Here is a 14954-nt window from a genome sequence, read left to right as displayed (position 1 = left end):
GATCACCTTAAACTTCCTCATCCTTGTGGGCAGAAAGTTGTTTTCTGTAGAGGATTTTATTTTGAATTTTTTGTTGTGATGGCCTCCTGAGAGGGTAGAGAGTGGGGATTTTTCTTTTAAGGAAGTATCTTAAGGAGGTGCTTTTAGATAGTCACCTCTTAAACTTGTTTTATTGGAGACAGAGAGAAGTCTTGTTAGGATGAATTTTGTAGGGGCTGCTTTTGTTTTAATCCACATTGGGATTCTGTGGTGGCAGATGAGGCTTGTTATAGGTACCTGGGAACTGGAAATCTGGTTTTTAGTGTAATAGTGTTTATTATAATGGTGTGTGTCCCAGAGTTGCTGTGGTAAGACCCTTTTTCAGAATTAGAACTTTAAAGCTTCTAGGCTATTAAGAGAACTCATGCAGAGTTGAATGAGATGTGTTAGCTCACATCATATTAGACCCAGCCTAATGTGAAGCGGGGATTTGGGGAAGTCATGAAATACCCAAGTGTTTTCATGTTGCATCAGTGTAAATGCCAGTGCAGTTCCGTCGCCTGTTTGTTCTTTTGCTGTGGGCTGGTTGACCATGAGTTTGATTTTTGCCAGGATGGTCTGGGTCAGAAATAAGCATTTAAAAATCTTTGGGGGCTTCCCTGGTGGCGCAGTGGTTGCGAGTCCGCCTGCCGATGCAGGGGACACGGGTTCGTGCTCCGGTCTGGGAAGATCCCACATGCCGCGGAGCGGCTGGGCCCGTGAGCCATGGCCGCTGAGCCTGCGCGTCCGGAGCCTGTGCTCCGCAACGGGAGAGGCCACAGCAGTGAGAGGCCCGCGTACCGCAAAAACATAAAATAAAATAAAATAAAATAAAATAAAAATAAAAATCTTTGAACAGCATTCTAAGGTAGTGTGCACTGTGGCTCTAATTTCTGTTTATATTAATATAATACTCGTGTTCTCTTCGACTTGCTTGGGTGTTTACTGATGAATGAGGTTCCTTTAACAGATATTACTGAGTATATGTTAATTCTTTTATAAGGAGTAAGTTAGTTGTTTGAAATGGGTCATAGTTCAAAAGTGTACCCAGAATTTTACTTAGTTTTTGAAGAAACAAAACTCTTTCAAATCTGTTAAAAAGCAAAATTCAACTGAGTAAATTTTAAAGATCCTATTGGCATTATTCGACGATTCATGAATTGGGCAGCATCCCATCCAGCAGATGGAAAGGAGCTCTAAAGAGCTGTACAAAATGAAAGACTAATTTGCAGAAGGGGGTGGGACGAGGAAGTTACTAGCAAAGAGTGGATGTTTGTGGCAAGGTCACTTTCCTTTAGAGGACTGCAGGGGTCTGTCAAGCACTAGGGCTGACCAGGTAATTCCAGATGGACTGGCTTAAGATTCCACTCCTGGGAGAGGTTGCAACTGTAAATTAGGTGTTAAGTCTTTGTTCCACAGGTGACTCCATTTTGGTTCAGTTGTATCTCTCTTAACAAAGTTCTTCTCTGTTTAGTAAACAATATTTCTCATACCTTCAGCAAATTAAATGTTTTAACTTTCCACATTTTTCTACTTTGTTTCCTACCGTTTCATTCTCCTCTACTCTTAGATTTGACTCCATTGACTTTTTTTGGTGGTCCTTGATTTTTTTTCTTTTTTACAAACTAGGTAGATAATACTTTTCTTGAAAAGTGTTTTTTAACCACAAAGGTGCTGACAATGCTCAAATGCTGTGGATATAGGGCGCCTACGACTGCTGGACCCACAACAGACTGATTTGAGATTCAGTGTAACTTGGTAGAGTGGTATGTTTTGTTGGCACCTTCCATCTGTGGAAATCCTTGAGCATTTGCTGCCATATTTTCTAGACATGTCTCCTGACTTTCTTGAGTCCCCCCTGCCCGCCCTTTTTAAATTAGAAATATTCAACAAAATAATACAGATGATATCCTACTTAAGAGAAGAAGGATGAGGTAGGGTAACATTGCACTGGGGAGTGGATGCCCCCAATGTAGTGTGTCTTTGAGTCTTTGACCCCAGTTCTTCAGTTTTCTCTAGTAGTATTTTACATTCATACCCTTGCCATAACGTCATGGTGGATGGCATTATGTCCCTACTCCTTGATTTTGGGCTTGGCTATATGACTTGCTTTATAGGCCAGTGGGTTGTTGGTGAACACGATGAAAGCAGAGGTCTGCAGTGTGCTCATGCTGGTGGGCTTGTCCTCTTGTGCCTTTGCCATCACCGTGAGAAGAACCCTGAGTAGCTGTAGGCTCTTCAGTGTGGGCCTCAGAGTGAGACCGTAGAGCAGAGCCACCACAGCACATCTGTAGCTTAAAGCAGAGCCAACGCAACTCAGATGCCTGAGGGAAAATTAAATGTTTATGCCAGTGAGATTTTGTAGTTTGTTGTTGTACAGAATTATTGAGGCAATAGATGACTAATACAGTCACCCTGCTGCATCCAGGACAGTTCCAGGACCTTAGTAGCAGGCTTTCCTCCTACCTGGCCATTTACAAGATTCTCAGCTGTCCCACCCCACCCTTTTCTTTCCACTTACTGTTTTCCTCATTCTACCTTATTGTTCTCTTCTACTTTATAGCTTTATTACTTATATATTATGTTCTCTCCTAACTTTTCCATGTCCAAAGCCATTTATGACTCCTCCAGTTTGCCTTACACTCGTAACTTCTCAGCTCCTACTCCTGTTGCTTATGCCTTATTCTTTCGGTACCTTCCATTTCAGATTTCTGAGAGAAAATCGACGTTGCCCAGCAGGTTTTTTTCCCACCCCAGAAATATCATGTCCTCAGTTGTTGGCCTGTTTAGGCATTGGCCACCCTTAGGTTAGGCGCCCACCTCTGGTCCAGTTAAATGTGTCAGGGACGTGTTGGGATGAGGGACATGTCTTGAAATACATGAGTGCCTAATACTGCCTTACTAATGGAGGCCATGAATGTGTGGAAAGCTTAGTGATAAGACAAGTCTTTTACACAGTATTGTATGTCATCTGGGGATTTTAGCTAGTATTGAAGCTTGTCAGTTTCTGGCCTCATCAATTCCCCAGAGGGGAAGCTTTTAACTTGGCTTTTGCAAGTTTAAAATTTTCTGGGGCTGCATTCCATTTTTCAGTTTCCTAGTTCCAAGATAACCAGCCTTACAGCATGAGTTCTCAGGATGAACGTCTTTCAAGGAAAAATGTGAGAGAAGAGACCGTCTACTGGAAGGAAAGCTGACTCATGGCAAAACATTCCAGAGAGTTGAGAAGAAAATAAGTTGGCCTTATTCTGAAGTTTTAGGCTATTTAGGCTTTCCCATAGCTTTTCTGTATAGGGGGAGAGACTGGTCAAGTTAAAGCTGATTTATAGCAGTTATATGGTTGTGATTAATTTAGATTTATCTCTTAAGTATTTATGTTTTGGGGTACTATTATAAGTGGTACTTTAAAAATGTTCATTTACAATTGTTCCTTGCTAGTATATAGAAATACAGTTGGCTTTTGTATGTTGATCTTAAATCCTATGATCTTATTAAACTAATTTACTGATTTTAGAAACTTTATTGTAGATTCTTTGGGATTTACTGTATTGATAGTTATGTTGAGTGCAAATAAAGACAATTTTATTTCTTCCTGTTTAATCTGTATGCCTTCTATTTCTTTTTCTTGTCTTATTGCACTGTCTAGGACCCCAGTATGATGTTGAAGTGATATGATGAGATTAGACACCTTGCCTTGTTCCTGAGTTTAGGGGAAAATTATACAGCCCCATTAACAGTAGGTTTTTTTGTCAGTGCTTTTTATTAGCTTGAGGAAGTTCACTTTTACTCCTAGTTTCCTGAGAGTTTTCATCATAAATGAATGTTGGAGTTTGTTACTTTTTGTGTATCTGTTGAGATGATCCTGTGGGTTCTGTCTTTAGTCTGTTGATACAGTGAATTACATTAGTTGGTTTTTGATGTTGAATCCCTCTTGCATACCCAGGATAAATCCCACTTGGTCTTGATGTATTATCCTTTTTATACATTGCCATATTCAATATGATAGTATTTTGTTAAGGATTTTAGTGTCTTTGTTTTGATCTTTGTCTTTGACCTGTGGCTTCTTGTATTGCTGTTGCTGGATTTGGTGTCAGCATAATGCTGCCCTCATAAAATTAGATGGGAAGTGTTCCCTCTTCTTCTGTTTTTTTTGGAAGAGTCTATGTAAAATATTGGTATACAGGAGATATTGCAGGTTCAGTTCCAGACCACTGCAATAAAGCAAATATTGTAGTAAAGTGAGTCACACAAATTTTTTGGTTTCCTAGTGCATATAAAAGTTATATTTATACTATACTATAGTCTGTTAAGTGTGCAATAGCATTATGTCTAATAAACAATGTATGTAACTTAATTAAGAAATACTTTATTGCTAAAAAATGCTGACCATCATCTGACAACACAGGGTTGCCACAAACCTTCAATTTGTAAAAAATGTAATATCTGTAAAGTGCATGAAGTGAAGTACAATAAAATGAGGTATGTCTGTAATTTTTTCTTTAATTAGTTGGTAAAATTTACCACTGAAGCAGTCTGGACTTGGAGTTTTCTTTGTTAGAAGGTTTTTAACTACAAATTCACCATCTTTAATAGATGAAGGCTGTTCAGGTTTTTTTTTCTTTTCTTTTCAAGTGAGCTTGGCTAGTTTGTGTCTTTTGAGGAACTCATCCATTTCATCTAAGATGTCCAAATTTAGAGGCACAAAGTTAATATTGTTTTCCTTTTAACTGTGTGTAAGATTCCTAGAGCCTCCTTTTTGAGTCCTTATGTTGGTAATTTTTGTCTTTTCTCTTTTTTTCTTGATCATTCTGGCTAGAGGTTTATCAACTTTATTGATCTGTTCAAAGAATTGGATTTTGGTTTCATTAATTTTTCTATTCTTATTTTTCTGTTCTGAACCTCATTGATTTTTGTTCTTATTATGATTTCTTTCCTTCTACTTTATTTTTTTAGACTTTTTAAAATATTCATTTTTATTATGGTTTATCACAGGATATTGAATATAGTTTCCTGTGCTATACAGTAGGACCTTGTTTGTCCATCCTATATGTAATAGTTTACATCTGCTAATCCCGAACTCTCACTCCTTCCCTCCCCCACCCCCCTTCCCCTTGGCAACCACGAGTCTGTTCTCTATGTCTGTGAGTCTGTTTCTCTTTTGTAGATAGGTTCATTTGTGCCATATTTGTCTTTCTCTTTCTGAATTACTTCACTTAGTATGATAATCTCTAGGTGCATCCATGTTGCTGCAAATGGCATTATTTCATTCTTTTTTTTATGGCTGAGTAATATTCCGTTGTTTACATGTACCCCATCTTTATCCATCCATCTGTCGATGGACGTTTGGGTTGTTTCCACGTTTTGGCTATTGTGAATAGTGCTGCTGTGAACGTAGGGGTGCATGTATCTCTTTGAATTATAGTTTTGTCTGGATGTATGCCAGAAGTGGGATTGCTGGATCATATGGTAATTCTGTTTTTAGTTTTCTGAGGAACCGCCACACTGTTTTCCATAGTGGCTGCAGCAACTTACCCTTCTACTTTAATTTGATCTCCCTTTTTATTTTTTTATGGTGGAAGCTTAATTCGAGTAAGCCGGTTTTTTTTCCTTTTTTTTCTTTAATAAACTTTTAGTGCTATAAACTTTCCTTTAGGCACTGCTTAAGCTGCATCCCATAAATTTTTATATGTTGTGTTTTGATGTTCATTCAGTTAAAAATATTTTCTGTGACTTTGCTGGTGGTCCAGTGGTTAAGACTCTGCGCTTCCACTGGGGTGTGGGTTCGATCCCTGGTCAGGGAACTAAGATCCCACATGCCGTGCGATGTGGCCAGAAAAAATTGTTTTTCTAATTTCCCTTGTCGCTTCTGTTTTGACCCAGGGTTGTTTAGAAATGTGTTTTATTTCCCATTACTTGTGGATTTTCCAGATACCTTCTTCTTGATGATTTCAAATTTAATTACTTTATGGCAGAGAATATACTCTGGTATAATTTCAATTATTTTTTGGGGGGGGGGTGTACACGGGCCTCTCACTGTTGTGGCCTCTCCCGTTGTGGAGCACAGGCTCCAGACGCGCAGGCTCAGCAGCCATGGCTCACAGGCCCAGCCGCTCCGCGCCATGTGGGATCTTCCCGGACCAGGGCACGAACCCGTGTACCCTGCATCGGCAGGCGGACTCTCAACCACTGCGCCACCAGGGAAGCCCAATTTCAATTCTTTTAATTAAATTTGTTGAGATCTGTTTTATGGCCAAGAATATAGATTATATTGGTAAATGTCCCCATGCACTTGAAAAATATTCTGCCTTTGGGACTTGCCTGGCGGTGCAGTGGTTGGGAATCCACCTGCCAATGCAGGATCGGACACAGTTTCAATTCCTGGTCCGGGAAGATCCCACGTGCTGCGGAGCAACTAAGCCCGTGCACCACAACTACTGAGCCTGTGCTCTAGAGGCCGCAAGCCACAATGAAGAGTAGCCCCCACTCACCACAACTAGAGAAAACCTGCATGCAGCAACAAAGACCCAACGCAGCCAAAAAAATAAAAATAAATATTCTGCCTTTGTAGTGTGGAATGTTCTGTAAATGTTAATTAGGCAAGTTGTTTGATAGTGTTATGCATACCGTCTATATCCTTACCCATTCTTTGTCAACTTGTTGAATTACTGAAAGAGGAGTGTTGAGTCTCCAACTATAATATATATAATTATATGCTATATGTGATTTAAATTATAGTATATATATTATATATATATATTTCTTCTTTGAGTTCTATCAATTTTTGCTTCATGTGCTTTGACACTCTGTTGTCAGGTGCATACATATTAAGGATTATTATATCTTCTTGATGAATTAACCTCTTTGTCATTATGTGAATGACTCTTAATATTCCTTCTTCTGAAGTCTACATCGTTTGATATTAATGGAGCCTCTGGCTTGCTTTTGATTAATACTTGCATGGTTTATCTTTTTCCATCATTTGATTGGAAATTTCATTTTCTATCTCTTTTACCTTGTCTTGAAAGTAGATTTCTTACAGAACGTATGTAACTGGGTCTTGTGATAATCTCTGCCTTTTAATTGAGATGTTTATTTTTTTTAAGTCTTTATTGAATTTGTTACAATATTCCTTCTACTTTATGTTCTGACTTTTTGTCTGGGAGGCATGTAGCATCCCAGCTCCCCGACCAGGGATCGAACCTGCACCCCCTGCATTGGAAGACGAAGTCTTAACCACTGGACCACCAGGGAATCCCCTAATTGAGATGTTGAGATTATTTACATTTAACATAATTACTGATATGGTTGGATTTAAATCTATCATCATATTAGTTGATTTCTCTTTGTTCCATCTGATCTGTTTCCTCTTCTCTCTTTATTTCTTCTTCTAGACTGATAGGTTTTAAACCCTCATTTTATCTCTATTATGGGTATGTTAGTTGTACCTCTTAAAAAATTTTTAGTGATAGCCCTAGGGTTTACAATATACATCACAGTCTACCTTCACATAATATTATACTATTTCACATTTCACATGCTAACAATACAATATGCTTCTAGTTTTCCCCTTCCATCCTGTGTGACTATTGGTGTCGTGTGTTTTACTTTTACATATATTATAAACTCCACAATACACTGTTACTATTTTTGCTTTAGATAGTTTTGGAATAATTAAAACTATGGGGGAAAGGTTTTTTATATTTACTTACATTTTGATCATTTCTGGAGCTATTAACTTTTATGTTAATAGCTGGATCCTCATTTTTTGTCAAGTATCATGTGCCTTTTACTTGAAGAACCTCTCTACAGTTTCTTGTAGGGCAGGTGTGCTGACATTGAATTACCTCATCTTTTGTTCATCTGAAAAGCCATTATTTTGCCTTCATTTTTGAAAGATATTTTTGCTGACTATAGCATTCTGGGTCATGAAGGTTTTTTTTCCCCCTTTCAGTACTTAAAAGGTATTACTCCTAAACAAACAACAACAACAAAAAAGGTATTACTCCGTTATCTCCTGGATTGCAAGTAGTCTGTTGAATTTTTTTTTTTCTCAGAAGGTAATGTCTTTTTCCTCCAGCTGTTTTTCAGATTTTCTCTTTAACTTTGATTTTTAGCAGTTTAACTGTGAAGTGTCCAGGTATGTGTTCTTTGTTGTCTTTATTTGTTTGCTTACTGTTTATATTTATTCTGTAGGATTCTCTGAGCTTCTTAGATCTGTGGTTTGATGACTTTATTTTTGGAAAATTATCAGCCATTTTTCCTTCAAACATTATTTCTGCCTTGTTCTCCACCTCTAGTTGCATGTCTGTGGTATCATTTGATCATATCACAGCTCTTGAATGTTCTTTCTGTTGTGTCCTTCCTATCCCACCCCTATTCCCCCCTCTTTGTGTTTTAGTTTGGGTGATTTCTAGTGATCTGTCTTCAAGTTCATTGGTTCCTTCCTTGATTATATTGAGTGTTCTCGTGGGCCCATCAAAGGAACTTTTCATCTCTGATACCTTTACAAAAAAAGATAGCATTTCTGTTTGACTCTTTCTTACATATTCTGGCCTTCTGTTGAAATTTGCCATCTATTCATGCGTATTGTCTACTAAGTTCTTTAACATGTTAAGCATTGTTATTTTAAATTCCCTATCTGGGTCATCTCTCAGTCTGGTTCTCTTGATAGCTTTGTCTCTGTTTCATACCCACTTAGCTTTTTTGTACACCTTGTAATGTTTGATCAACTGCTGGACATTATTATAGAGCAGTAGAGACTGAGTTGGACATTAAATATTGATACTGAGATTACATTAAGGGTAGGTTTTGGGGGGAGGAAGATCACATTTGTGCATATAAAATATTCAGGATCTGTTATGGGACTGGGAACATAATTTTACTTTTTCCAGTTATAAAATTTTACATTTCTATAACTTACTGTTCTTTTTACAGCATCCCTAGGAGTTATCTTATCAGAACTTGCCCTCATAGTTACTTTCTCCTTTGTTTCTGCTCCCACTGTACCTGAAACTCTTCCTTAGTTCTGTTGGCATCCACACCAAATGCCATTTGTTAGCAGGTTTGTATTTTCTCACTAGACTATGATTTCTTAAAGTAGGTAGAGTGTCTTATTCATATTTGGATCTCTATGATCTTCTAACTACATTTTAAATATATATATATATATATTTGGTTAGAATTGAATTGATTTTATTAAACGATTTTTATTCCTTAGCCAGAAATCCACACTGCCTCCACCCACCCGCTGCCACCAGTTAGTGGGAATATTGTCTCTGGTTTTCCAGTCAACTGTGATGTATCTAAAAAATGCTCTGGAGTGGAAAGTGAGGCCTGGACATGGATGAATTTATGAAGAGGTAGCTCTTGCATTACATTTTTTTTTCCTCTACTAGTTTTATATGTATATTTTGTCTCTCTACCTTGACAGTAAGGTTTAGAGAGGAAATAGCTGTCTTCTGCTTCTCTTCTAGTGTCTTTTAATAAGTAGCACAATGTTGAGCACACGGTAGATGCTCAGCAAATAATTAAATTAAAAATTTCTGAGATTTAATGATACTAATGGATTTTGGAATGAGTTGCCAGTAGCTTTTCTTTTTCTGTTTATCCCTAAAAAATTTTGAGTAATGATGAGGATGATATTTTTCCATTCCTTACTGGCTCTGTTTTCTTTGGCAAGTTTCTTAACATCCTGTGCTTTGGTTTATTCAGCTATACAATGGGAATAATAACAGTACCTATCTCATAAGATTATTATGATGATTAAGAAAAATAATGCAGTAAATGTTAGTTGCTGCATTCTAGCTTCTCAGTTATTATTAGCAGTGCATGTTAGACGGGCATCTTTAAGTGTTTAGACGCTAAGTTCTTTCAGTAGGAGGGTTTTGCTATCTGAAAACCATCTATCTCAGGATGGATAAATATAACTACTTCTGTATTAAATAAGGAAGTAACCTTTGCTCAGAATATTAACAACAAAAAGGGAGCAGAGCTAATTAATTTCTACCTTGTTAGCAATAATGCAATGTTGTACCTTCTCTCTATTCCCAGGGGCATAGAGATCAATACAGAAATAGAGTTCCCAGATCAGCCTTCCCTAGGACCAAAGGTACTTCATCTTACAGATCATTTTTTTTTCTTTTTAAAAAAAATTTATTTATTTATATTTTTGGCTGCGTTGGGTCTTTGTTGCTGTGCGCAGGCTTTCTCTGGTTGTGGTGAGCGGGGTACTCTTGCAGTACGTGGGCTTCTCATTGTGGTGGCTTCTCTTTGTTGCGGAGCATGGGCTCTAGGTGCTCGGGCTTCAGTAGCTGTAGCAGGTGGGCTCAGCAGTTGTGGCTCGCGGCCTCTAGAGTGCAGGCTCAGTAGTTGTGGTGCACGGGCTTAGTTGTTCCGCGGCATGTGGGCTCTTCCTGGACCAGGGATCGAACCCATGTCCCCTGCATTGGCAGGTGGATTCTTAACCACTGCGCCACCAGAGGAGTCCTACAGATCATTTTTAGTTACAGTTGACCGTTGAACAACATGGGTTTGAACTGCACGGGTCCATTTACATGCAGATTTTTTTTTTTTTTTTTTCTAAATATGTGCTAAAGTACTACATGATCCATGGGTGCAGAAGCTTGGATATGGAGGGTCGACTGTAAAGTTATACATAATTTTCAACTGCACATGGGGCATCTACACCCCTCACCCTCACATTGTTCAAAGGTCAACTGCATATTTTAAAACTATATTAATCCTTACCTTTAGGCATTATTTATTGTTGTTTATTTTTATAGTCTCTTCCTTTTTACCACCATTATTGACCAAATCATGTTCAATAGATGAATAAAGCCCAGGGGGAATTATAGAAAGGTGACGATAGCCTGGTGAGAGTTACTTAAAATATTTGGCAGACAGCTATTGGGAAAATATTGTTAAAACTGGTAAGGTGAAATTTCTGGATTCACTGTTTTCCTTACCTAACAAGAAGGTACAAAACACACAATTACAGATGAAAAAGAATTCTCCTTTGAATAGCCTTGGTGCCTGTATTACTGAACCCCTTTGTTAGATTATTGGTTATGATACTTGAACAGTACTCTCTTCTCTAAATTCAGTACACTACTATTATATGTGGGATAAGGTTAATTATTCATATACTTTTTAAGTTTTGGAAGGAAACAGGTGATATATTTGACCTGCACATCTGTGGTATAATCAGTTAATGTTTTAACTGCTGTGATACCAAGTATAAAGTGATAATAACATAGCACGAACTATGTTAGGAGCAATGGGAATGGAGAAGGGATTGAAAGAAGGGAAGTTTAAATAAACTTTTTTTAACCACAGCGATTTTTTTCATTATACTAAAGAGTATTTCTTATACAAAAATATTTATTTATATAAATGTTGGAAAAAACTGAAAAGTATAGATAAACTGCTAAAGACTTAGGAATACATACACGCCATTAAAAATATATATATATTTTGGTAGTCAGTTTCCTCAAATAACTTTTCTCAGGGTGTAGAGGCTTGAAGAGTTCAGTTTGGTGTCAGGACATCCTGTTTGTACCTTGGTAATAGTACATTGCCTGATGGAAAGCATACCTCGAGAGGAATGTTGTAAAGAGAATTTGTGCTGACAAAAGAAATCTGCCCAAAGTATCTCACATACAGTCTTTAGGGGCCACTGCTGTCAGCTTTTTTCATGTTTGTTTTACATAAAGGCTTTTTGCAGTTTTTCATGCCTCGTGGATGGTGGCCAAACTTAGATCTGGTTATGAATTCCTGTCTCTTCTTTCCTTTAACCTTGAAAAAAACAGTTTTTATTATGGGAAATTTCAAACATACACGCAACTGGAGAGAATAATACAGTGAATCCTCATGCCATTCTTTTTTTTTTTTTGGCGGTACGCGGACCTCTCACTGTTGTGGCCTGTCCGCTTGTGGAGCACAGGCTCCGGATGCGCAGGCTCAGCGGCCATGGCTCATGGGTCAAGCCGCTCTGCGGCATGTGGGATCCTCCCGGACCGGGGCACGAACCCGTGTCCCCTGCATCGGCAGGCGGACTCTCAACCACTGCGCCACCAGGGAAGCCCCTTATGCCATTCTTGTGTCCCTTCTCACTTTCTTTTTGACCTAGAATATTTTGAAGAAAGTCCCGATAACCTATCATTTCACCTATAAATATTTAGTGTGTATATCTGTTGGACAGAAAAGCACATTATCATACACATTAACAGATTCCCTATAACCTAATTCCTTAACATTACCTAATACTGAATCTCTTGCCTTGATTTTTCTCAAAAATGGCTTTTTACAGTTAACTCTTTGAATCAGGTTCAAATAAGGTCCACCTAATGCATTTGATTGATATCTTTTAATCACGTAATAAATTTCTTTTAATCTGTAATAAATCCCCTCTTTGTTGTTGTTGCTGTTACACCATTTATTTGTTGAAGAAACTGGGTTGTTCCCCTTCCCCACATTATGGATTTTGCTGATTGTATCCTGTATCATATAACATGTTACTCTTTCTCCATATTACCTGTAAACAGGTAGTTAGATTTGGAGGCTAAACTATTTTTGTAATCATTCAGATTTTTTATTATTCATAGGTGGTATATTGTACTTCCCGTTCACATTAGAAAGCCATGTTTGACTGTCCTACTTTGTATGCTAAGAATTGGCGGGTTCATGTTGGCATAGCCTTTTGTTGTCAAGTTGTATTACCCCGTTTGGCCAACAAAAATCCATGGGGTGAATTTCTGACAGCCTGCGGATTTCCAGGTCTGTCCATCTTTCATCAAATGGTCCTAATTTAACCCTTACTGATGATTGTTGCCTGAATCATTTATTTCACTATTGTTACACTTTAAGAAGACAGAGAGACTTGTAGAAAATGAAATGAAAAGTTTTGACTAAGAACTTTAAAAAAAACAGAGTAAAATGAGGTGTCTGAAAAATTCGTTTATGCAAAGTACTTTTTTGTCTGATTATGTTTCGTGAAAGAAGTGTAGAAAGGAATGTTTAAAAGTTGTATGTTTAGGAATTCCCTGGCGATCCAGTGGTTAGGACTCCGTGCTTCCACTGCTGCGCAGCACGGCCAAAAAAAAAAAAAAAGTATGTTTAGGTAAATTCCCCTCCATTTATTTGTTTTTGAATGAGTTATCTTTAACAGGTTTTACTGGAACAGATTTTTATTTTTTTTAATTTATTTTTTGGCTGTGTTGGGTCTTCGTTTCTGTGCGAGGGCTCTCTCTAGTTGAGGCAAGCGGGGGCCACTCTTCATCGCGGTACGTGGGCCTCTCACTATCGCGGCCTCTCTTGTTGCGGAGCACAGGCTCCAGACGCGAAGGCTCAGTAGTTGTGGCTCACAGGCCTAGTTGCTCCGTGGCATGTGGGATCCTCCCAGACCAGGGCTTGAACTCGTGTTCCCTGCATTGGCAGGCAGATTCTCAACCACTGCGCCACCAGGGAAGCCCAGATTTTTGTTTTTTTTTTTAACATTTATTTATTTGAATGCATTGGGTTTTAGTTTCGGCATGCGGGATCTTTCATTGCAGTGTGTGGGCTTAGTTGCCCCGCGGCATGTGGGATCTTAGTTCCCCAAGCAGGGATCGAACCCGCACGTTCCCTGCGCTGGAAGGCGGACTCTTAACCACTGGACCACCAGGGAAGTATGGGAACAGATTTTGAGCCAGACTCCTGCTTTTGGATTCTCATGGATTTCGCAAATCTCATGGATTTGCGAAAATATCTCATGGATATTTTTATCTACGTTGGGGTTTGCTCCAAGGATAAGAAAGTTCTGAGGTTACTTTGGTTGGGGATTATGGATCATGAATCCATATAGGTCACTTGAATCCTTATAGGTCATTTTTTCTCACTGCTGTAGTCCCATATTTTTCCTGTTATTCTACCTGGATGGCTGTTGTATAAATATCAGTAGTAATATTTAACCTTATATAGTACTTCCTATGTGCCAGACACTGTACTTTGTTATTTGCATGTACTAGTTTATTTAACCCTCACATGATTATCATCCCTGTTTTACATATGAGGAAACTGAGTCAGGGAGATTAAGTGATTTGCCTAGGTCACGCAGCTAATAAATGGCAAGAGCTAGAATTTTGGACCCAGACAGTTCGGTTGCAGGGTTTATGTTCTTAGCAGAAGGACAGAGTGGATTATGTAGTGTCTCCGTTACTAGAAAAATAGCTCAGGTGCACTGTCCTACTATCCCTGGAGGATAATCTATATTTGTATATCAGTAATCTGCATATATATGTGTTTTGTTTGCTTGTGTCTGTATATATAGAGAGACACATATATACACATAATATGTCCACTTGGAAGGGCAAGTATGTAGGGTTTTCCCTTTAGGAAGGTCCTTCTTACTCAGAAACCTTTTGTGAATCTCTTAACTGGACCTTAGTTGGAGGTGGCGGAAACAGCCCTCAGACTCTGGTATTATCATCTGGGTCAGAATAGATGGGAAGTTCACAGGAGAAACTTGGCAGACAGCTTGAGGTCACAGTCTGTTCAGAGAGCAAGTAGCTTGAACTTTAAAGCAAAAAGGGTCCAATGGCCAGAGTAGTATCCTGTGTGAAGCAGCCACCTGGATCTCAGCTACACAATTTCAGGTTGTTTTTGGAGCAGAAGGCCATATAGCTCATATCCAATACCATAAAAACAATTTTTCAAATTCTGCAAATCATAATAAATAGCAGCCATAGGTCTCAGTTATAGAACCAAGAGTCAGGAGGTACCATAGACTATTTGTCCCAAGTATATCTCTGCTATCTCTTTGCTAAGTAATTTTTTTTTAATTGAAGTACTGTGTCTCATATTTCAACAAATTGTGAAATAATTTTCTTCCCCTCTTTTGCGTCCCCCATTCTGTTTTTACTTGAGCAAGTAAATTCATTATTTCTACCAAGTGTCAGTTC

At 38.4% G+C, this 14954-nt stretch overlaps 1 protein-coding gene across 3 annotated transcripts in view; it reads left to right on the top strand.

Annotated features, from left to right (window-relative positions):
* Nucleotides 1–14954, top strand: part of CHD6 (chromodomain helicase DNA binding protein 6) — a 211663-nt gene that overhangs the window by 30666 nt on the left and 166043 nt on the right. For 2 of the 3 annotated variants that reach the window (XM_082857423.1, XM_082857421.1), the window contains exons 1-2: nt 9279–9377; nt 10069–10126. The exons of the other annotated variant lie outside the window; for it this stretch is intronic. The gene's annotated coding sequence lies outside the window, so the exon portion shown is untranslated. Of the gene's footprint in view, nt 1–9278; nt 9378–10068; nt 10127–14954 lie in introns of those variants that run through there. 3 annotated transcript variants of the gene reach the window in all.

The sequence above is a fragment of the Leucopleurus acutus genome, assembly GCF_964270905.1.
Source record: "Leucopleurus acutus genome assembly, chromosome: 16".
Taxonomy (NCBI): Eukaryota; Metazoa; Chordata; class Mammalia; order Artiodactyla; family Delphinidae; genus Leucopleurus; species Leucopleurus acutus.
Note: the sequence above shows the minus strand (reverse complement) of the source record. Positions and strands in the feature narration are given on the sequence as shown.